Below are 24,089 nucleotides of genomic sequence, written 5' to 3' on the forward strand. Positions count from 1 at the left end.
CTAAGTCGTTAAAAAGTAGGTAGCAACTGCTCGCACTTTGAAGTGAAAGTTGCGGGTCCTTCGGATGAGACTTTAAAACATGAGGCCCCGTGTCACGGTGGGCGTTGGTACGATAAAGAACTCTCACTGCTCAATGGTGCCGAGTAAAGGTTTTAATTTAAAAACCTTCACCGGAATATGGTGACCTCTCCATATGAGTGAAAAATTCTCGAACGGGACGTAAAACAACATACAACCAATCAATCAATCCAATAACTAATGGCCATTTCGAGTATTTTTTATATTAAAGTATATTTTATATTTAAGTCTTTCAGAAACTATTTTTCCCGAATTGTCCATGAACAGCTCTACAAAGTTTGCAGTAAAGTATCTTATTTTAATCATCTCAAATTAGCCAAGCTTAAAATTCACCTATCCAAGATGGCAAAATACATGTAGTTCTTTTCTTTTATTCGCATCATCAGCTATGTTTCTTTCTTTCTTTTCTTCATTCTTACTTTTCTTCGGCGCGGGCTCCTCAAAATTTAAATACTTACGAAGCATCCCTGTTTACACATGGTTTTCTGTCACATTCCTAACCTTTGCATTTACATGTGTGCCATCATCAAAACGCTTGAAATAGATATTTGACCGGTCGCTTGAAGCTCATTCAAGACTAAGATTTCAATTAAAACGATACCATTAATTATTTTAAAGGGGAAATTGAACACGTCCAGACGGACTGATTCAAAGTAAAATTTGTACGTCCGCTTCCGATTTAGTACGTTTCGGGCGGACGGGATTTTCGTACACTGTTTACATATTTTTAAATTTATAGTCCGTCGGATGGGACGTTAAATGGTGCCCCGTGTCAAGGATAACAATCGTTTTTCTGGTTTTGGAGAAAGAGTAGGCCCGCTGGGGGCCGCCTTTAACCGCCAAAATATGGCTGCAATATTGCCGACGCGGCGTTAAACTATATTATCAATCAATCTGAGCCTGGTTCTTGTCCTGGTAAATCTGCAAGCAGCATATTTTTTTTCTCTGAACAGATTCTGGCTAGATGATCCAAGCTTCTCAGAAGCCCTCATTATCCTGTACAAAAGGAGTACTTTAGCATATTAGCTAAATTGTGGGAGACGTTTGGAAGCAAGGGAAGTAAGGGACTCGACTAGATGAAACGTTTTATTTGTCATTTATTATATTGGATTGGAAAGGTTTCTGACTTTCTTCAATCTAATTAGAATTAGATATTCCAAATCCGCCACCCTTTCTCAAATAACATCCCAACTGGGGTTAAGTCTGAGCGACCTTTCTATCAGCCAATGAAATTAGCCGGAAATATTTGCTTATTCTTTTTCACAGCCAAACCTAAATGTCCGAGGAATTTCGTGGTAAACAAAACTGTGCATGACAAAGACCATGGTACATATGAATGTGGCATGCGGGATATCTTGTATAGATTGTGCATTTTTGTTTGCTTCAGGTAAGAATTGCGGATTAAACATTTAATAGTTATAACTTAAATCAATGTAAGCCATAGATAAGCTTAAATCTGATTGGCCAAAATTTCCATGGTTGGTTAATCATGTTGGAAAGGTCACGCTTACGGGATCCTGTACTGGATAATGTTAGATGTTTAGGAAGCGGAAGCGGATTTGGAACATCTAATTTAAATTATATGGATTTTCTCATACATCCACTTTCTGGGTTTGCTCTTAATTTTGTCAACATTAGCTTCAAGAAAATCAGAATTAGTCACACGCTTGTTATCTTCTTTTGGTAAATCTTTTACGTTATCTGTAAATAAGTTTTAGCAATTGTGCCACTTATAAAAATATCAATTAAAAAAACCCATACTAGTCACAGTTAATCGTATTTACAGTTTGGATTCTGTATACACATTATATTCTGTGTGTACATATGGAAGTAAACCTCATCAAATGTCCCTGAATTTGGGTTTGTAAAGCCTATGACTTGGTCAATTTGTCTATCAAAGACAAGTAGGCATTTTCACGAAATATCTTACGAATAAGATTAAAATTTTACTACTCTGTTTAAAACAAATCATTTTTTTTCTAAAGGGTTATTCACAATACATTTTAGTGTAATAGAAATATAAGATTTTCTGGTGACTTACCATACCCTGGATACTTTTAAGAGAACTGGAAATTGTTTGTCTTAGTCGTAAGATATTTTGTGAAAAGATTTAAAGATCTTTTTTAAAAAAAATACTTATCTCTTCTCTGGGGGTAATCATTTTTAATACTAAAAAAAAACGATTTCAGAACTAATTCAAAATGACATGATATGTATCTTATCGAGACACATATACATGTATTATGAAACGTTTCGTTGTAAAATAAGTTGTATCATTCCAGCCCCTACCCCTCTGGTGCGTTGGTATAGTCGCCTTTAAATAAAGTAGTTATGTAAAAATCTGACCAAAAGTGTTTGCGGTTAGCATTTTGAAAGAATTTTAAAGAAAGAAACACTTCTTTATAAATGGTTACCTGTCATATAGGCCGGGATTGTTTTTTATTCTTTAAAAAGATTGTCGATTTTCGTTACGGGCTACATACATATACAAATGTGTTTCTCATAAATCATTCCAGTATACTATGTATAGATAGGAGGAACCTTTTCACAAATATTAACTATGAAGCATGATAATGTTAACATATTTTGAGTCTGTTATCAACAATTATTTGATATTTTTGTTTACTTTTCATTGTGCATAATGGTAATGTCTTTAGACTAAATTCTATTCTACGAGGTTGTTTGGAAAGTTCGTGGCCGACAATCCTCGTTATACTATCTTCAAGAAATTTAAAATGAGCACATTATCGTATGTAAAAAATATTTATTTTGTTTAAATGTGAAGATTCATTCCATGTGATTTAATAGAATTTATGTTAATTTTAAAATCAACACGTTTTGTATGACGTTAACTTTTCAATATTTTTGATACGATTTTTACAGGTAATCCATTTTCTCATAGATCACCATACCGTTCCCGGTAGCTCAGTCGGTAGAGCGCTCGCTCCGTGATCGGGAGGTCTTGAGTTCGAATCTCGGCCGCGACTGACCCAAGTCGATAAAAATATGGGTAGCAACTGTCGTTCGCCATGCTCTCGGCACTTTGAAGTGAAAGTTGCGGGTCTTTCGGATGAGACCTTAAAAACCGAGGCCCCGTGTCACGGCAGGCGTTGGCACGATAAAGATCCCTCACTGCTCAATGGCCCTAAGTGCCGAGTAAAGGTCAAAATTTGAAGCCCTTCACCGGTATATGGTGACGTCTCTATATGAGTGAAAAATTCTCGAATGGAACGTAAAACAACAAACAATCAATCATAGATCACCATCGTCTGAGCAGAGTAGTCAATCATACAAATACCGCTTGTACCATGTAAACACACATGTATGGCTCGCTTTTGACATATTTCCTACTTCCTCCGGCATTTTCAGAGTTTTTTTTTTTATTAGAGTACGACACAAAATTGTATGGTTAACTGCTGCTCCGTGACGTTCTACGCAGTCATCTTTTTTGCCTTTTTCAATGAGGACTACCTATCTTCTGAAATTGATTTCTTTCAACGAAGCAAAGTATTAAGTCAAATTTGGAATCGGAAGCGATGAAACTTAATTTGAACGTGTAGAATTTGTCAGTTTTTTGTGTCGTTTTATAGAAGATATGAATTCAGACATTATTTAGTGTGTTGATTGTAAATTACAAAAAGAAATCCAAGGAAGAGCAGATACTGATATGTAGTCCTGTTTCTAAGCTTGAGGTCTGAATTTAGAACATTGACTCTATAATTCTAAATATATTTGCTCAAATAATATAAGTAATACGTAACATACGCTGTACTTTCCAGCGCAATAACCCATACAAGCACTGGTAGTGCAGACGGAGTAAAAGAAACACGGGGATATATATGCAATAGAAATCCATCGCAGTTTTTCAGGCGAGGATACCAGTATCGAACAACACAGAATGAATAATTCTAGTCCTCGAAGAAAGTGTGCTGTACTGAGGTATAGTTCCGCTTGACTGTGACTTACTTCAATGGAATTTACGATTTGTTCTCTCTTTAGTGTCTTTTATAACAAGAATGAACATGCATAAAAGATAGATAATTGCAGGAAAACAAAGCCTATAAATAAAATTTAAATTGTCTTTGAAGAGGCGAGAATTTAAAACTATAAAAGTGTGGAACCAGGTGGATTCAATCCACGACTCTAAAAAATACCTTCGGTGTTAATACTCGGCAACTATACCAATTGAGCTATTCTGACTATAAATGTAGTTGTCATAAATGTGAACCAGATTGTCAAAAACAGGTTTCCTTATTCTTCGTAGGTTTATTGTGATTTTTGACCCTAGGGCAGGGGTGCCCCTAAAAAAAATCCTATCTTATATTATTCCTTACATCATAACCTATCAAAAATCATTGAATTTTTTAGGGATAGGCCTGTCCTTAAGGACTTCAAGACCAAACTTCACGCAAAAATCGCGGTGCTTTAACGGACAAAATGCTCTTTTGGCCAATTTTGAAGGTCAATTTTAAATCTGCAAATAATAAATTTTAGGTTCAAAATGCAAATTTGAAAAAGTAAGACAAATTTGGGTGAATAAAAAAATGACCACTAAACTGAAACTTTTTGGAAAAATTCAACTACTCATAACATATTTTTCACTTATACATGTATCATCATATTGCACATGCATTCTAGTGTAAAATCCTGACGTTACAATAGAATAGACAATTGGATTAAAAAGCTTCAGAATTTTTATTAGTAAAATTTCTTTTGAAAAAAGAAAATATCATTACACCTTAAAAGACTTTATAAAATACATAATCACAAGAAATTATAGTTTTTTATGCTTCAAAATGGTAAAAGGGGTATAAATGATTAAATCTAGACCTTGATTTAGTATCTTCTCTTGTATATGTGACAAAAAATTGGCTTTTTGATTGTTATTTTACATTATATTTTCAATTCTGGTTTGAAAAGTTTGAATATGAAAAAAAAATCAAGCAATAAAATTCCCCAAAATTCACTTTTTTGTCCATTCAAGTCAATTCTTTAAATCTAAGCCAAAAAAGAATTTTTATATACGAGTTCTTTTACAAAAAATACTAGATTTTGAAGTGACCCTATGTTACATTATTGTGTTTCGCTCCTGACATCTGATATGTGTTTTATTTAACATTGTTTTAAAAATTATAACACACAATAACCCATTCTTACTTTGTAAATCAATTTGTCGTTTTGATATTTTACATCGTTTACGGCAGGTTTTTCATATTTTGAAGACCTTAAAACATGATTATTTGCAAAGTGTAATATATATAAATTGTATTTAAAAATATACGTGAAATTATGATTGATTGATTGTATATTGTTTTACGTCCCATTCGAGAATTTTTCACTCATATAGAGACGTCACCATATACCGGTGAAGGGCTTCAAATTTTGAACTTTACTCGGCACTCAGGGCCATTGAGCAGTGAGGGATCTTTATCGTGCCAACGCCTGCCGTGACACGGGGCCTCGGTTTTTAAGGTCTCATCCGAAGGACCCGCAACTTTCACTTCAAAGTTCCGAGCGCATGGCGAAGGAACAGTTGCTACCTATTTTTTATCGACTTAGGTCTGTCGCGGCCGAGATTCGAACTCACGACCTCCCGATCACGGAGCGAGCGCTCTACCGACTGGTGAAATTATGAAAACTATTCCCTAAATTGACTGTAAAATTTCTGTAATTTGTTGATAGACATAATGTTTTGAACATCAAATAGTATCAAACATTATTCAACTTATCTCTTAGTAAAGATAGTTAAAAAGCATTGGTAATTATAATGAAGTTTTGTTGCACTCCTGACTGCAGTAAAATTTAAAATTAAAACCATAGATTACAAAAATTCATAAAGTGTTGGCAACATCAAGTGGTAATGAAATTATGCAATATTTATAGTCCAATACTTCATAATTAAAACAGATGAAAGTATTCAAAATTCGCATTTTATCTGGAATTATTCCCTATTTATGCCAAAAAAAACCTAGCTTAAATGTGTATTTAGAAGATAACATATATTTTATAGCATATTTTCCTTTAGAGGACAAACACAGTAACCCACCAGGAAAAATTCTACTCATCATTTTTTCTTCATTTTTATTCTTATTGGATGATTTATAATTCTAACATATGTGTTGCACTCCTGACCAAAAGCATTGGGGCCTTTAAAGTAGAATTGTAAAGTGAAAATTACATTAGAACTTGATCTGTTGTTTCAGTTAAGTTGAGGAGGAATTACTTGATTTTTTTGACAATTTTTTAGTGTATTTATTTTTAACACTCATTAAAAAAAATCACAAAAATATAAAAACACATCTGAATTGATAAAATTGAAAAAGGAAGGATTTTAATAAGAAAACTGTCAATAATTTAGTATTAAATTATACAAAAAGATCATTATTAATTGATGAATACTTCTAAGCATGAACAGAAGTGTTTTCGTAACACAACTTGAATCTTTAAAAAATGTGTTGCACTCCTGACCATAGAAATATAGATCTGAAGCAGAGACAGATCCTGTAATTGATAAATCTGTTTGGTAAAAATGTTCTTTGTGTCTTTTTTTTCCAAAATAAAAATCAGAAAATCATATAATGATAATAGTTTTTTTCATGCTTGGAGGCAAAACATCAAATATTGCACGCCTGACATTATTGGGTATGCACATATACTTGACTCTCATTAATGCTGCTTGTGATTTATATGACATTTTTAAGTTTTAAAATGTATATGAGTTATTGTTTTACACTTAGAAAATTCTTTCTTGTCTTAATTTTCTTTCAGAATTTTACAATTGATGTTTTTTGGCAACACTATATTTTTTTCTGTTGCACTCCTGACATGGTATAACATTTTTCTAAACATCAACTTGATGAAACAAAAGTTACTACAGTCCACATTTAAAGCTCAATACTTTGAATATTATCAGGAAAGTCTTTATTTTCAACATAAACCATTATTATTTATTTCACAGATCTCCAAAAAATATTGAAATTTCAAAATGTCACAAAAAGGTGTTCCACTCCTGACATTTCAGCATCATTTTTGGGCATAACTTTTTTTTCTGAATTGAGATATAATGAGATATTTGGCAGGTATTTAAACACTATCTAAAGACATATGCTGAGACAGAAATCTATTTTTATTGCCTGTATTTTTAGTGTGTGTTGATGAATATGCGTTTGGTCATTTTTTTTTTGAATTCACCCATATGCGGTAGAAAACATCTTATGAACATTGATTTTTAAATGTTGCATTTTTGGGGAAAATTTTCCTATAGGTCGAATCTTTTGAAATTCCAAATACAACCTTTCTGATTTAAAGTAACCTTTGGAACACCCTTTGTCAAAATTAAAACGGTTGTATGGAATTATCTATCTTAGTATAGTCTACTACTCCAGTCGTAATCAGGCAAAAACTGTAGCAATGAAAAAAATGCTCCCAGTTTTAGGTAACCACAGCAATATTGTTCATTGAAATAAAAAAAGATGATTAAACTTGTGTTTCTAAGTATGGTGTAATTGTGTGCCAAGTCTTGTTGAAATCCAAACAAAACTGTTAGAGGAGTATCACTTTCGATTTTTTTGTAACCATGGCAACATTGTTCATTGAAATCAAAAACCATAATCACAGAATTATGTGTATTATTATGGGCCAATTGTGCATCAACTTTTATTGAAATCGAACCAAATCTGACGGAGGAGTACCGGTTTGAATGGATTTCACAATAATATGTATTTTTAAAAATTATGGCAACACTGTTCATCAAAATCAAAAACCGATACACAAAATTTAGTAAAGTCAACTTGACCTTCAAGTTTTAATGAAATTGGGTCAAAACTGTAGCAGGATTAGAGTTTTGAAAGAACAAATTTATTGTACACAATGTAATGAAAAGTTCACACGTCAATTCTCTATGCACCTTTACATATAAACACACCACCTTAATATGCATTATAGCGCACCGAGCAGGTTGACGCCAGATTATATCGAATATATTCAAACATACAAACAAAGCAGTTTTGATATAACATTTGGCCCACATACTAAAAGGCAAAAACACAAAAAGCGAATTTTAATAATAGTGCAATAAAATTAAAGCCTCCTCTGTCGCCCAGGAAAAAACATAGATAAAAAACAAATATTTTGAAAAAACTATGGAAACGTGTATCCGCGGCAAATTGCAGAGTAAGCGAAAAAGTTGAGTGGCGGATCCTCACTCATGTTTTAAAGATCCAAATTTTTTTTACTAAAATTCATGAAAATATAAATTTTACTATTGTATTTATAAAAAGTAAAATTAAAAACACGACTTGTTCGGGATAGCGTGCGCTAGAAAGTGAACTCTTACTAGCCACCCGTTAATACAATCGAACACATTTTTCTCGATACCGCCATTTTTATTGGCTGAAACCTACATAAGAATTTTACCTTAGTAAAACCACACTTTCGTATTCGTTTACATGTCGTCAGGACAATTATTTTTCGCAATACTTCGTAACGCGAAAAATGTAATTTTAAATAAGTTTCATTTTTTTTTGCCAGTAATTCTTGAAAAGACTTTTGAAGATTTTTAAGGAATATATCTATATTTATTTATGAAATTGGGTAAAAACTTAGCTGAATTACAGTTTTGAAAGAACAAATTTATTCCACACTATGTAATGAAACTTTCATATAAGTTTCATTCATCTTGGTCAGTTGTTTTTGAAAAGATTTTTGAAGATTTTAATTTATATACTTCTTATATAAAAACAGGTCGGCTAATGAAATATGTGGAGATAACGAACAGTATTAGAACTCAAAAGTCCATTAAACATTACAAAATAGGAGCAGAGCAAACGCGGACCTCTAAGACATCAGAGGGAGGATCAGGTGCCATGGAGGAGTGAGCATCCCCTGCCGACCGGTCACACCCGCCGTTTGCTCCTTATGATCCGTCGACAATTCAGTGTGTAAATAATGGCCTAACAATTAGTATGAAAAGTCCGTCAGCATTTGGCTTAGTGAAAGATTGTATTTGCTGACAAGGTCATTGTAACGACCATAGAACGTACGAAATGTTGACTTTAAACGAGACTGCTGATATTCTTGTTTCATCAGTTTGTTTATCAATAAGGATAGGCAATAAGGGTATATTGCTGCATAAGTAAGGGAAGTTGACGGTTGAAAAGTTAAAGTCATCACGTTTATCATAAAGCTTTGTTGTTAGATTACCATTAACGTCTTTTTCTAATAAAATATCCAAATATGAAACAGAATAATAATGAGCACAGTTAATGCCCATTGGAATTTCGACAGTTTGTCGGAAGACTTTGTCTCCGACATAAATGTTGTCAATGAGGAACTCCATCATCTTTTTAATATCAACTTCTGAGTACATTTGAGTAGAATCAGAGTGATTTTCAACTAATTTTCTTGACCAATCAGTAGATGTGAAAATGTTCGAGTTGTCTACGATATAAAAACGCTTAATTCTTAATTTATCTTGAGGGATTATTGTTTTCATTTTGTAGACTTTTGAAAAATGTTGTGATTTTAAATTTTCTAAAAGTTCTTTACAGTTTTTTTAAAGATGCACATCTTATTTACACAACTTCTAGAGTATTCTGTGGCACAGTACATCTGACGTTTCTCCTTAATATTTTGGTAAAGAGTAAAGATAGGTGCTTGGTAGAGCATTTGCTGGACCCGGCAATATATCCTTGTTTGTAAGGAATTTTATGACATTTAGAAATCCAGTATAGGTAGTGTAGATTGAACTCATCTTGGTTGACTGGAATGTTAAAAAGTATAAAAGATTTTGAAGAATCTCATCCTTGGAAAGTGAATTGCAATATATTTAGGATTTCCAGACGGAGAAATAAAACCAGGTTCTTCCAAAATACAATTATAATAATGAGCATTACAAGGATGATATTTAACCAGCCTTGTCTGCTGGAACTATTACATATTGTTCATGTAGTCTCTCTAATTCTTTTATCGACTCCGATTTAGTGAAAACGGAGGGATAGATGGTTCGCACTTCGACTTTTAATTTTCGTTTACGATTCTTTAATATGTTTCTAAAACATTAAAACTGAAAGAGAGTTCAGGGTTTTTTACATTTAGCCCAACGTTTGGCATAATCTTCGACAGAATTCATAAAAGAAATGAATTCTGTCACCAATTTAAAGATCGGGGCTCCCTGTATTTAGGAGCTTTTACGATGATTGATTTAGGTCTTCATTTTCAAGTATATTAACATCAACAGTAATGACGTGTCCAGCGGAACTGTAGTTGAAAGAAGAAGGGCACACTTAAACGAATTTTGTTTTAGATGTTCAATATCACGAGTAACATACCTTAAAACTTTTCTGACCCAGTGGTCCTTGTCATGAAGAATTTTGAAATATGCCTTTAAATTTTCACTCATTCTGATCTCCCCTTGAAAGAGGTGTGAAACTTACTGAACATCTTAAATTACCTTCATACTTTGAGGCAATTTTGTTTACAAAGGCTCAGCGGCTCTCATCAAGATGAAAGTGAAAGAAAAAATTGACGAAACAACATGTTTTACACATTGTTTTACATGAGAAATAAAACTCCTGTGTTTCTAAATATCTCATCACACCTTGTCATTTCAACTAAGGTATGAAATTATGAAGACAGACTAGTCCAATCAATGAACGACAAGGCCCGAAACAAATAGCAAAAGAAGAAATAAATGCATAGAAAGTTTCATTTATGTATTGTTATTAATCTAAAAAAATCGCAATTGATCAGTTACTGTATAGCAATTTTCTGCAAATTATTTAATTTTTTGTTCAACGAAATTCATTATAACGTAATAAGCCTTCTATATGCAATCGGAACATGACGTCATGATAACAACCAACATAACGACGGAAGAAAATGCCAATTTACTGCTAATATTACGTAAATATCCTGACTTAATTCTATCATTTTTATTAAGGTATTATTCCGATCCACCAAATGTAACTATTAAAAGTATCAGGGAAAATAACATTCATTCTGTTTCAATATAGGCTCCTATTCGTAGCAGACGTTTATCTCCCATAAGGCATTTTGCTGAAAATATAATGCTCATAATCAACATATTAATTAGAATCATTGTTTTACAAACAAACCAAAGCTTAAGAAACGTATTTTGCTCATGTTTCGCTAATTATTTACATTTTTATTTATGTGTTTACCTTGAGTCTGTCCAAAAAAAGTACGACAGCCCAGTACAGTCATATTGTTTGACAAATGGTCAGAATTCATACAACCGAGCAATTTCAATAATAGATATATCTCTACTTAACAGTACATCCAATATCACATCGTGGAATATGAATGGAGTATCTGTGGTGAAATTAGACTGAATATATCTGTTATCAAGGTAGAGTACTTAAAATTACATGTAATACAAAATTTAATCTGCAAGTTTAATTTGATGCGTTTACATCTTTAGTTAACATATTATTCAGAAAAAAATAGTAGTACCAAGCTTCATTCTATGTTTCCTTTCATTTAGGATCACTGCACACGTAGATGAAAGATTTGAACATGAAACAGAGTATTTCAAGTTTATGTGTGTTTTGCTCAAAATCATTGGACAATGGAACAGAACTGACAGTTTTACGTGAAAAGGGGTGTGATGCAATCAATAAATCTAGTACGATTCTCATTGCAGGTATTTTTACACATCCTGGTCAGAAAGTTCATAAGAACTGTAGGCGAGTTTTCTGCAGACACAAAGAAAAACGTTGCTATGAAAGAGCATCTTCAAGTGTCCCCGATGACAAAACATTATCTCTCCGTTCAAAAGCAAATGCCTTTTCATTCAAGGACCATTGTCTTTTTTGTTCACACCTAGTCAAAAATGACGGAAACAAGTGAGGTCTGGACTGCTTCCCTGTATGTACTTTTGATTTCCAGCGTACCATAGCATCAATATGCTCTGAAAGAGGGGATGATTAGGGCAATGAAGTGAGAAAGCGAATAGAGTTTGGAAGAGATCTCCGAGCTGTCAATGCTGTGTGCCATCAAGTATGCAGTGTTAATTTCAGAACAGGAAAGCAAATTCCTGAGCAACTGCAGTCCGAGCCAAATTTGAAAAAAAAGAGATTGAGTGTTGGAAGACTTGAAAATCTAAATGAGACGAAAGCATTCTTGAAGATAGTGGAATATTTAGAAAACAACGATGAACAAATCACAATATCAGACCTCCTAATCAAGATGCAGGAAAACTGGTGTAGTGATGAGCCATATTGTTTCGTTTACATTAAGAAAAAAATTGATGGAGTATTTGGGGAAGTCCACTGTTATAGCAGAAATAAATGGAAAACAGAACTTCATCCACAATGAACCACAAGGTAGTCTGCTCAAAGCCATAGTTTTACGACTATGAGGATTCCAGATCTAAATGAGTTTTCTGGGATGTATTGGATTTGTTATGCAGAGTTCTGCTCTTTATGAAGTTCTTGAAAATATCTTTGCCTCTAATACAATAGAACATATATTGACTTGGAAATCTTTCTAAACATCTCTACGAGGTCATATGATTGTTGATCGTGCTTTTAATATTCTGCTTATCTCAAACATATTAAATTTGCCTACACAAGTTTGAGAGGGCGATGCGAATGTATCATCAGTTGCTGTGCGAGTCAATGTCTTTACGACGTTCTAGGTAACGCTGAAGTGGTGGAAATTAAGCAAAGTATCAAGGAAGAAAAAGATAGACTTCCCAATATCCCACCGCCAAGCTTTGGATACAGTACATAGATATGGTCTACATTATGAAATGCTTTATTGAAGCAGAGAGAACAGGGAAATGGCAAATGCATTTAGAGGACATAAAGAAAATGCTACCTTTTTTGCGACAACAGGCTAAAATCTGCTTACATATATCTGCAACAAATGCAGACTCTAGGAGATGATCATCCAGATTTTTTTCTAAAGTTCTGTGAAGGTTACCATGTTGTTAGGCGAAGTAGCAGATATTGGGAGGGACAGATCTCATAATTGAACAAACGCTAATGAGAAGTGTGAAGACAAATGGAGGAATGACCAGAGGAAAGGGCATGTCTGAAGGACAAAGAGCACAATGGCTCTTATCTATGCCGGCATGTTCCATCATAAACTCGGCTATGCAGGATTTTGAAAAGTTACAGTTCAGCACTGGTGATCAGCACAAAGAATGTTCCAAATCTAGGCAGAAAAGGGACAACAAAGACTTGGCAACAGTTTTGTCATTTCTATCTGAAATAAATCCATTTATTGAACATCCCAGTTTGAGACATATTGAAACAGGCTTGACAGCATGTAAAGAAATCAACGTACACAAGGCTGAAGATGTCGGACAGAAAATAATTGAAGAATTAATGGAGCGCAAGACGTTTTCAATTGTCTTTCAAAAGAAGAAAACAAGTAAAAACTCTGAATGAAAAAAAGAAGGTCAAAGTACAAGGTAACAGTGTAAATGTCAGTCCACAGCTACTATTCCAAAGATTAGTTACAGCAGCAAGACCCTTTACTGATGATGTATCGAAAGTATTTTCATATGAGCATAGCAACTATCCGTCGTCAATGTTTGAGACAAACGGGATAATTCGTGAACCACAGATATCAAATCTTTTCGATGCACTTTGGACTTGGTGATTGTTCAGCAGATGAAATACCTAGTTCGCTTTAAGTCCAGTATGTTTTAGATAGGGAATCATTGTTACATCATATTCCATAGATCAAGGGATTAACGTTTGGTAAAATCGCTCACATGTATGCCGATCATTTCTGCAAGAAATATGATACTGCGATAATTGATTTAGATGGATATGACATCGGATCTTCCACCAAAGATCAAACCTACAACAGACGCACAAAGGGTATTGTAGGAAATAAAGTAATCTTCAATGAAGACACTCCATTCGGTCCAAAAAGGAACTGTTTCTGAGGAATTCTGAAAACAAGAAGAATTTCATTCAGCTGCTTTCAAACATTTTACGATCTATAGGGTGTACAACAATACTACCGGAAGGGGAATTTTCATTGATGAAGATACTGATTTAGTGGTATTGCTTTGCTATCACATGAACCCTGCTGACAATGACATTATATTTAAATCAGATGCAAAACCCGCAAAGAAATATAAAGTATGGGATCTAAAGAAATTGAAAGGTGTACTTGGAAATGCAGCAATTTGCTTTTTAGCTCACCTGAGCCGAAGGCTCAAGTGAGCTTTTCTGGTCAAAATTTGTCCGTTGTCTGTCGGCGTCGTTGTTGTCGTAAACTTTTCACATTTTCATCTTCTTCTCCAGAACTACTGGGCCAATTTCAATCAAACTTGGCACAAAGTATCCTTGGGTGAAGGGGTTTCAAGTTTGTTCAAATGAAGGGCCACGCCCTCCTCCAAGGGGAGATAATTACGAAATAGCAAAAAATTAATGGCATTATTGAAAAATCTTCTTCTCAAGAACCAGTGGGCCAGGAAAGATGAAACTCATGTGGAACTATTGTCAGGTAGTGTAGGTTCAAGTTTGTTCAAATCATGACCCCCGGGGATAGGGTGGGGCCACAATGGACGATCAAAGTTTTACATAGGAATATATAGGAAAAATCTTCAAAAATCTTCTTCTCAAGAACAGCGAAGCTATGATTGGTCATATTTATTTGGAAGCATCCTCAGATGGTGTAGATTCAAGTTTGTACAAATCATGACCCCCGGGGGTAGGGTGGGGCCACATTGGACGATCAAAGTTTTACATAGGAATATATAGGAAAAATCTTCAAAAATCTTCTTCTCAAGAACAGCAAAGCTATGATTGGTCATATTTATGTGGAAGCATCCTCAGGTGGTGTAGATTCAAGTTTGTTCAAATCATGACCCCCGGGGATAGGGTGGGGCCACAATGGACGATCAATGTTTAACATAGGTGTACATAGGAAAAAATCTTCAAAAATCATCTTCTCAAGAACAGCAAAGCTATGATTGGTCATATTTATTTGGAAGCATCCTCAGGTGATGTAGATTCAAGTTTGTACAAATCATGACCCCGGGGGTAGGGTGGGGCCACATTGGACGATCAAAGTTTTACATAGGAATATATAGGAAAAATCTTCAAAAATCTTCTCAAGAACAGCGAAGCTATGATTGGTCATATTTATATGGAAGCATCCTCAGGTGGTGTAGATTCAAGTTTGTTCAAATCATGACCCCCAGGGGTAGGGTGGGGCCAAAATGGACAATCAATGTTTAACATAGGTGTACATAGGAAAAATCTTCAAAAATCTTCTTCTCAAGAACAGCAAAGCTATGATTGGTCATATTTATGTGGAAGCATCCTCAGGTGGTGTAGATTCAAGTTTGTACAAATCATGACCCCCGGGGGTAGGATGGGGCCACAATGGACAATCAAAGTTTTACATAGGAATATATAGGAAAAATCTTCAAAAATCTTCTTCTCAAGAACAGCAAAGCTATGATTGGTCATATTTATTTGGAAGCATCCTCAGGTGGTGTAGATTCAAGTTTGTTCAAATAATGACCCCCGGGGATAGGGTGGGGCCACATTGGACGATCAAAGTTTTACATAGGAATATGTAGGAAAAATCTTTAAAAATCTCAAGAACAGCAAAGCCACGGTTTGTCATATTTATGTGGAAGCATCCTCAGATAGTGTAGATTCAAGTTTGTTCAAATCATGACCCGCCCCCCCCCCCCCACTCCCTTTTTAGGAGTAGGTTGAGACCACTTATCATTTAAGCTTTTCAATACTAAACTGATTTTTCCTTTTTTCCTAGCCACAGTGCTCAGGTGAGCGATGTGGCCCTTGGGCCTCTTGTTGTTCATGCAATCACAGGTTGTGATACATGTACCACCTCAAGGTTGTTTGGAGTTGGAAAAGGACAAGCTTTCTCAAAAAAAGAAGCAATGCACGATTCACATTTTAAAGAATGTGCGTGTTGTTTTAACATTGCTTCAAAAAAAGAGGAGATTAGACTACTCGTGAAAAGGCTCTTTGGTTCCTTTAAGGTGGAGTTCCCTATGAAGGATTAGATCTGCTAAGATTCCGCAAATGTTATACAAAAGTTATATCCAGATCAACATTTGTCGAAGTACATACACTACCTCCAACAGCAGACTCTGCAATGTTTCCTTCTTTGAAAAGATTCTATTAAGTAAAGCAGATGGGAGAAGACGGGCTCGATTTTAGAGAATGGGGCTGGGCAGTAGAAAATGACGATTGTGTGCAAGTTAGAAGCAGTCTCCCCCTGCACCAGAACTTCTGAAAACCATATCCTGCAAATGGAAAACTGCATGTGATACTATGCGTTGTACATGCAAAAAGCATGGTTTTCAATATTCTGTGGCCTGTAGTACCGAGTGTCACGATACAACATGTTGCAACTCTCTGGACAACAAAGTGAATGTGATATTGACTTGCAAGACGATGAGCAAGAACTTTGAAGAAAGCTTAATTTTAAAACTGATTTTTATAGCGATTTACTTAAGGATTGTTTACTACGTTAAACATCTAAATTTCACTGTATTTAGGCGGTTCTGACGTTTTCCTGGCACGTAAAATATCAAAATCGTAAAATGCCACGAAAACGTCAGATATTTCGGACTACCACTTAATATCTTAAATAAATATAGTGTTTAATATTCTTTTGCAATTTGGGGGGGGGGGGGAGGGGGGGTTGCAAATTCTGTTGTTCATTGACTGGACTAGGCATGTATTTTCCAAAGGTTTTTACAGCCCAGTAGCTAAGTACTTCGGTACTAGCTTGAAAATACGGATTTATATTTAATTGCTATGGTAAAATTTTGAAATTTATTTCAAAATTAAGGATTATCTACCTCATGCATAGCTCTGATCCTTCGACGTATTTGGCTCCAGTCTTTTTCACTCATTTTTCAGTTCTTGTAAAAAAAAAATTAAATATTTCGGATTTCCAACGTAATAGGCATCACTGAGGAGACAAAATTTGTCTAAATGCACATCTAGTACATCAAAATTGGTACCGTTTAAAATTTACATTATGACCTCTGGGTGGAGGCCTCTGCTTGTGGACTGTTAGTCCCCGAGGGTGTCTACAGCCCCGTAGCTAAGTACTTCGGAACTAGCTTGAAAATACGGACATATATTTGATTGCTGTGGTAAAATTCAGAAATTTATTCCAAAATCAAGGATTATCTCTCTCATGCATAACTGAAGTTGTTTTGAATAGCAAAATCATGCTACACCGATATGGCTAATTCAACTAGCTTAATATATATTCTAGAGATTGAATGTGCAAGAGTCGTTTAACTTTTAACCATTCTTGAAATATTCATGTCACTACTCCTGACTAAAGAGAGAGAAATCATATATATATATATATATATATATATATATATATATATATATATATATATATATATATATATATATATATATAATCTATACTACTATATTAAAATAATAGACTCGAATTTTTGGCCTTTAATACCGATAAATTGGAAGAGTACTGTCTTTTGTTTGATATATTCTAAACATCATTGGTACTTGAAGATTACCAATTTGTTTTTATTTTTTCTCAATTAAGCTTCGCTAATTAATAATCAACGAAAATTCCTCAAAAAATTCCGGAAATCGTCTGGATTTTTTGGATTTTACAATCTTGCGCGTGCGCATTATATTCACGCTAAATCACGGTGTTCAAATCAATCTCCCTTGCAGAGTTGTCGTTCGTTTCTCTCTCATACACGAATGTATGAGCCGTTGGTCGAGAGTGTGTTCAAAATTAAATACTAAGTGGATATATATTTGTTATTGTATAAGTTCTCTGATACGAAATCAGTGATATATATGAACAGAATATACAGCAAATTTCCCATGAAAATTTACACGTATTTGTCATAGGGGTCGGAACCGGAGGGGGGGGGGGTAGGGGGCTTAGCCCCCCCCCCTTTTTTTTGCAAAGATAGACACAATATAGGCATTGAAAATTGGGGCTTACCTTTTTTCGTTGGTTTAGCCCCCCCCCCAACTTTCAAATAGCCACCCCACTTTCAATTTGCTTCTGACGCCTATGTTTGTATTATCGTAATCGTTTCTGAGTTTATATCCATGGATACAAATGTGATATTGTGGCCACGCGGGTAATCATTCGCCATCTCGGAGACACATTTATTATATGTTATTTATATCTCTGACCATCTCAATGGAGGAAAAAAAACTCATGATCGTAGGAGCAACATTAATGTAACTAACCGATTTATTTTATCCCTCCTTTCTTTTACGCTTTTTTGAGGGGAACTGAACGGGGGGGTGTTAAAACTCCAGTTAGAATCACATCTTAGTGAAATAGGCATTCTTTTTCCGCCAAAAATTACAATAATAACTACTATATAAAAATTATAGACTCGAATTTTTGGCCTTTAATACCGATAAATCGGAAGAATACTGTCTTTTGTTTTATATATTTTAAACATCATTGGTACTTGAAGATTACCAATTTGTTTCTATTTTTTCTCAATTAAGCTTCTATTTTTATTACTTTTTCTATGTACTAATTCAAGGATATTACATTAATTTTCATCAAAACAGACAGTCTTTTACAGATTATATACCTGTCTATTACCTGTGTATATATAAAGTATATGTATTAGCCGTGCTTAACTCTTTTATTGTTGAGGTCATATTTTGAACAAGTTGAGACCTGCAGTGTTAAAATTGTTACAAAAATTTTTACACCTTTACTTTAATAACTGATTGTGTAAAAATACCAGCTTAGCACATTTCTTTCATTTTCATTACTTTGCTTGATACATGTATGTATCAGCAGTGTGCTCAACTCTTTGCTGTTGTCATATGTTCGATGAACATCCATAATTTCTTTTATTAAATTTGTTTGGATGGGTGGAATTTATGTAAGCTCCGGCGTGATTCGAACTCAAGACTTGATTTTTAGCTAACTGGTGGTCAAACCCATTCTGCGCTACGCCGTTACGCAACAATTTAAAAAACAAAAACAAAACAAAAACAAAACAAAACAAACACCAAAAAAAAAAACAGAATTATATTAACATTCATTGTTTATTTAAAAAATACCTTACAATATGAATGTGTCGATGTATCTATTATGCAAATGTCCGATATGCACATGGATGCATTCATAACAATGTCAACCCGTGCACGCACGGGTCAGAGTCTAATATATATATATATATATATATATATATATATATATATATATATATATATATATATTCTTGATTGATTGATTGTATATTGTTTTACGTCCAGTTCACATTTTTCACTCATATAGAGACGTCACCATATACCGGTGATAGGCTTCAAATTTAGACCTATACTCGGCACTCAGGGCCATTTTGAAATGAGGGTTCTTTATCGTGCCAACGCCTATCATGACATGGGACCTCGGGTTTTAAAGTCACATTCGAAAGACCCGTGACTTTCACTTCTAACGTTTGGCGAAGGAACAGTCTCTACCTATGTTTTGACTCTGCGCGGCGAACGAGAATACGTTCTACTTCCTATGGAAGAGTTATACTTCTTAGTGCGCTCTTCTGTGAGAAAGTCGGAAAATGTACAAATCTCGCGGGATTTCTGGGACAAACGTAACATAAACATGTAAACAATATGTTGAATGTCGATGAACAATTCCTAAGAAAATGCAAATGAAATATTTTATTGTTGTGGACTTTATATACATCAAGCGTAGGAATGACAACGATATCAATTTATATCTATTGTTGATCGTATGTATCTATTTATCGTATGGTACATCTAAATACAATATACACATGCCTCGGAAATGTCGTATTTTTAATTAATGGATGATAAATTTAGGGTTCTCGCTCTCTTACATATGTCTTTTAGTTCTTCTATTCTTTAATTGGAATGACAAATACATTTAACATTTAAAATTGGATTGAGATTGGCATGTTTTGTATTATCCGCAATGCCATGCTGTCCCAGTCGGACGACCAAACGCGCCTCTAATTTTGAAGAGTTCACTAATGGAAATAAAACGTATTGTGACGCCTCTATATGAGTGAAAAATTCTCGAATGGGACGTAAAACAACATACAATCAATATAATTTCATACGATGTTTTTTCATACATGTGACATTGTGTTATCTATACCAAATTTAGCTGAATTGTGATTTGGGTTAATTTTGATAAACTTGATTGGGCGGGGGATTGAAAAGGTTTTTTTCCTACCCAAATACTAATAAAACTTTGCACAATTCGATCATTTCCGAAAGTTGTCATTTTGGCATCTTAATTTGTTTTTTTAAGTTCATCAAAATGCTATGTACTAAAATGACAATATTTATTGTTTTTACAATAGATTCGACAAGTATCAATTATGGGCCAAAAATACCTCCTCTCCCCTTTTTTAAACAAACATCTTTTTTTTTTCAAAAACTCTCTAAAACAGAATGAACATCATTAAATTTTGTAATTTCAGACTGGTAATGAATTTAACATATAAAATACTTAAATAAGAGGTTTATGGGCCACATGTTCACATCAACAATTTATGCTCGATTTTTCAAATATATGTATATATTTTGTGTAAATTATAGAATTATTGGCTTCCTCCCTGGTTACCCAAATATGAAGAAGAGTGCATTTAGAGGCAGTTGTCTGATGAGATTAATAATTCTAAGTTGCAGAGAAAATATCGATGTAACAGTCATCATCGAATAGATTTTTGAAGAAAACAAGGTAACAAAATTAATTGAGTCAGCTTATTCTAGATAGTATATTCTCTATCCCTAATAAACGTCATTTGTTAGTTTTGGCATTAGTGAAAATAAATAAGCTTGGAATGTAATGATCGTTATCAATTATCTTAAATAACCATGAAGAATAGATGTTGATCGATCTGAAATCAGGCGCTCTCTTTAACACAGATCAAACCTGTTTGCAACAGCTTGAAAAAAAATTAAGGAATGAGATTGCATTAAAGTAATGAGGCAATTACCTTGTTGAGTTTGTTTAGCTACAAAAAAAACACACTGTGAATTCTAATGTACTTTGATAGAAACAATTTAAAAAAAAAAACATCTAGTCAGTGATAGAAGATATTGATTGTTTCGAATGCGAGTGAATTTTGACTTTAGGCCTGATTGGATGTAAATATATATAACCAGAAAAGGTGATATTTTATTGCTTTTCCCTAACGTTTTACATTTATATGTAAAATTTTTGTCCACTGTTTATTTTTTTTTCACTTACAACTTAATTTTTTATTATGAATGATTAGTTTCAATTTCACAATTTCGGGACAAGTGAATGCTAGAATATGTTACATTGTATGTATGCCAAAGACCGCTGGATAAATGTTGACTTGAAATTAATATTTTAAAGGTCAAATTTCGGTGCTGTTTTCCCCCAAGAAATAAATTGGAATAGTTTGTAAACTTTACTGGATTGTTTAATAACAGCTACTTTGATTGCTTTGGGTACAGAAGGTAATAGTGAAAAAAGAAGTATGTTAACACGGCACTGATGATTCTTCTATTGCAGTACTTAATAGATGTGCTGAACTCAGTCCTACATTGATCTGTAACGGCTACAACACAGAAACCCTACAAAGAGACAGACGTCTTCCTAGAATGGAATGGTGTTTATGCTTGATTTATTTGAACTATTTTGTATAATGAGACATTCGATTTCAACAGCGATACATCACTTTGGAAAATAATGCCTTAAAGAAATTTTGAACTTCATGAATATGAACCAGACCTTTCGCCGTAATAAAAAACGTATTTAAAAATAGATGCTACATAGGAATGCCTTATTTGTGAGTCGGAACAGTATTCATAGTCTATTCCTCGGAGTTAATTTAGCATTAAGAGGAGGTTTGATTGGCGACTACAGGTAAGTTTTTTTTAATCTCTCAATTTTAAAACTAAATTGTGATCACAAAACATGTTCGGAGATTTTGAACATATATATATGAAAACTACAAGAATTTTCTAACAATATTTTTTTTAAAACTCCTCAAATGAAGAAAAATATAGTGCTTATTGCAAACCACCTTCTTGATCAAGATGAAAGCTTTCAAAAAAGGCGTGAAAAAAGTGCTCGAAACCAAATCTCATGGAAATGTGTCAAATCACTTACAAGTCGACACAACCTTTTTTATAATGTTACCAATTAATTAGTCTGTTATGGACAAAATGCACGTAAATGTCAATAGAAGTTTTAATAAAAGGAACATCTGCATCAAAAGCTCCGCTAACGTAATTACTGAGATTCAAAGACTTGGCCTCGTATAGTCGAACCATTTTAAAACTGTCAAACATCAGAGTTCTATCATTCATTAACGGGCACATTGATCAAAACCACATCGACTTCGACTTGAACATTAAGCCAGCTACACAATCGAGCTAGTTTAGCCTCATCCATGGTATTTTAATTCATGTTAGCGGGAAGGCCATCAAGCATATGTTATTTGTTAAGCAGACCCAAAGACGTTTTTGTCGGAAATTAAGATGTGCAGACTTTTTCCCAAAAGCAAAAAGTGATAAAATTAATTATGCTATCCCTAGGAGCAAATCCGCATCAGAAGTACGTTTATATGTTATTAATTGAATACTTTCTAGATAACGGCGAATTATATTGTCATAATTGGGATTCAAGCAAAATCGCAAGGAATTTTGGATGTAGTTTATTGCACGAACAAGAGTGTTGATTGTGCTTAATTGTTTCTCTATAAAGGATAGCTATAACTCTCGTCTTTTGAAATACAAGTAACAAGAAAAAGTCAAATTATCTTAAGGATGTTCGTGATCGAAACAAAACTTTTTGAGCGAAGAATTTTCTTGTATGTTTATTGCTGATATACTGAACACCAGAAAATATTTAACACGAGACTTTGGGGATGAAGGAAGATTTCTGGAAGTTTTTGCAAAAATATACAAAAATCTTACAGTTTACCAAAAATTATACCCGACACATTTTATATTTAATATTTTAAAATACATTGACGTGAAAAAATTAGATTAATTTCATTTATTTTATAAATTTTAGGTATAAATAAGCAATTCTTGAAAAATTGTATTTTACGGTTCTGTACACTATTACCTGTTGGATATATCTTAAAAATGGGTGGAGATCGGTCAAGAAGTAAATTAAAAACAAAGTTGTTGAGATTAACCGAGTTTCAATTGGAAATCTTAAGTAACCAGTTTGGGTTTTTCATTGCGCAGTATAGAGGGTAGGAGCGTGTTTACACTTTAAAAGAATTTTTCTAATATCGTTAATCAAATCTAAGAAATTAAAAGAAAAATTTGGAACCTCTTCAAAATTTCTTGAATGCTATGTAGGTGTAAGCTCTAACCTAGAAGCATGTAAATCTTTTTTTTGTATTATCTGCATGAAACTTAATATCAATCGTGTTTTGTAGTGCATCACAGAAACAGTTTTTTTTTCTTTTCATTTACAGTTTGAGATATTCCCTTTAAAAGATCAGAGGGTAGAATTTTGTGTTTAACATAGAATGTACAATGCATAAAAATTCATCATTTATTACAAGTTAAAGCAAACAGTCTTTTGTAGTATTTTCAGAATTTCTTTAAACATTAAGCAAAATATTTTACCGGATGCTTCGCTGCCTGCGGAAAAATCGAAATTACGTTATAAAGACATGTTCTGACGACTGTCAAAAACAAAAGACATTACCGTTGTCTCGATCACAAAAAAAGAATTGATTTCACATTATATCTGGCATTTATATTCATCATGAGTGAAAAACATTAATAATGACGAACAACGATTTGGAAGTACTAACATTAATTTAACGAAGTTCCAATGCAAGCTAGCTCAAGCTGTTATTTTCAAGTCTGGTTTAATTTCCGAATTTAAATTTGAAGGGATTAAAATTATGGGAAAGTACATTAACTATGTGTTGATGGTTTATGTCTTTCATTTCAGATTTTTAAATAATAGTTCATGTATTTGTACAGCAACATAACAAATTTTGTAGTAAAATACAAAATCATCGTCTATCAATCCAA

The 24,089-nt window shown here is 33.7% G+C and overlaps 1 protein-coding gene across 1 annotated transcript in view; it reads left to right on the plus strand.

The window, feature by feature from the left end:
* Positions 1-21,726: 21,726 nt before the first annotated feature.
* Positions 21,727-24,089, plus strand: part of LOC133191417 (sex peptide receptor-like) — a 59,737-nt gene continuing 57,374 nt past the window's right edge. Inside the window, exon 1 of the mRNA XM_061327172.1 lies at positions 21,727-21,948. The gene's annotated coding sequence lies outside the window, so the exon portion shown is untranslated. The remainder of the gene's footprint in view (positions 21,949-24,089) is intronic.

This window comes from Saccostrea echinata, unplaced genomic scaffold (assembly GCF_033153115.1).
Source record: "Saccostrea echinata isolate AGI-Se365-2 ecotype Australia unplaced genomic scaffold, CSIRO_AGI_Sech_v1 ptg000023l, whole genome shotgun sequence".
NCBI classification, from domain to species: Eukaryota; Metazoa; Mollusca; class Bivalvia; order Ostreida; family Ostreidae; genus Saccostrea; species Saccostrea echinata.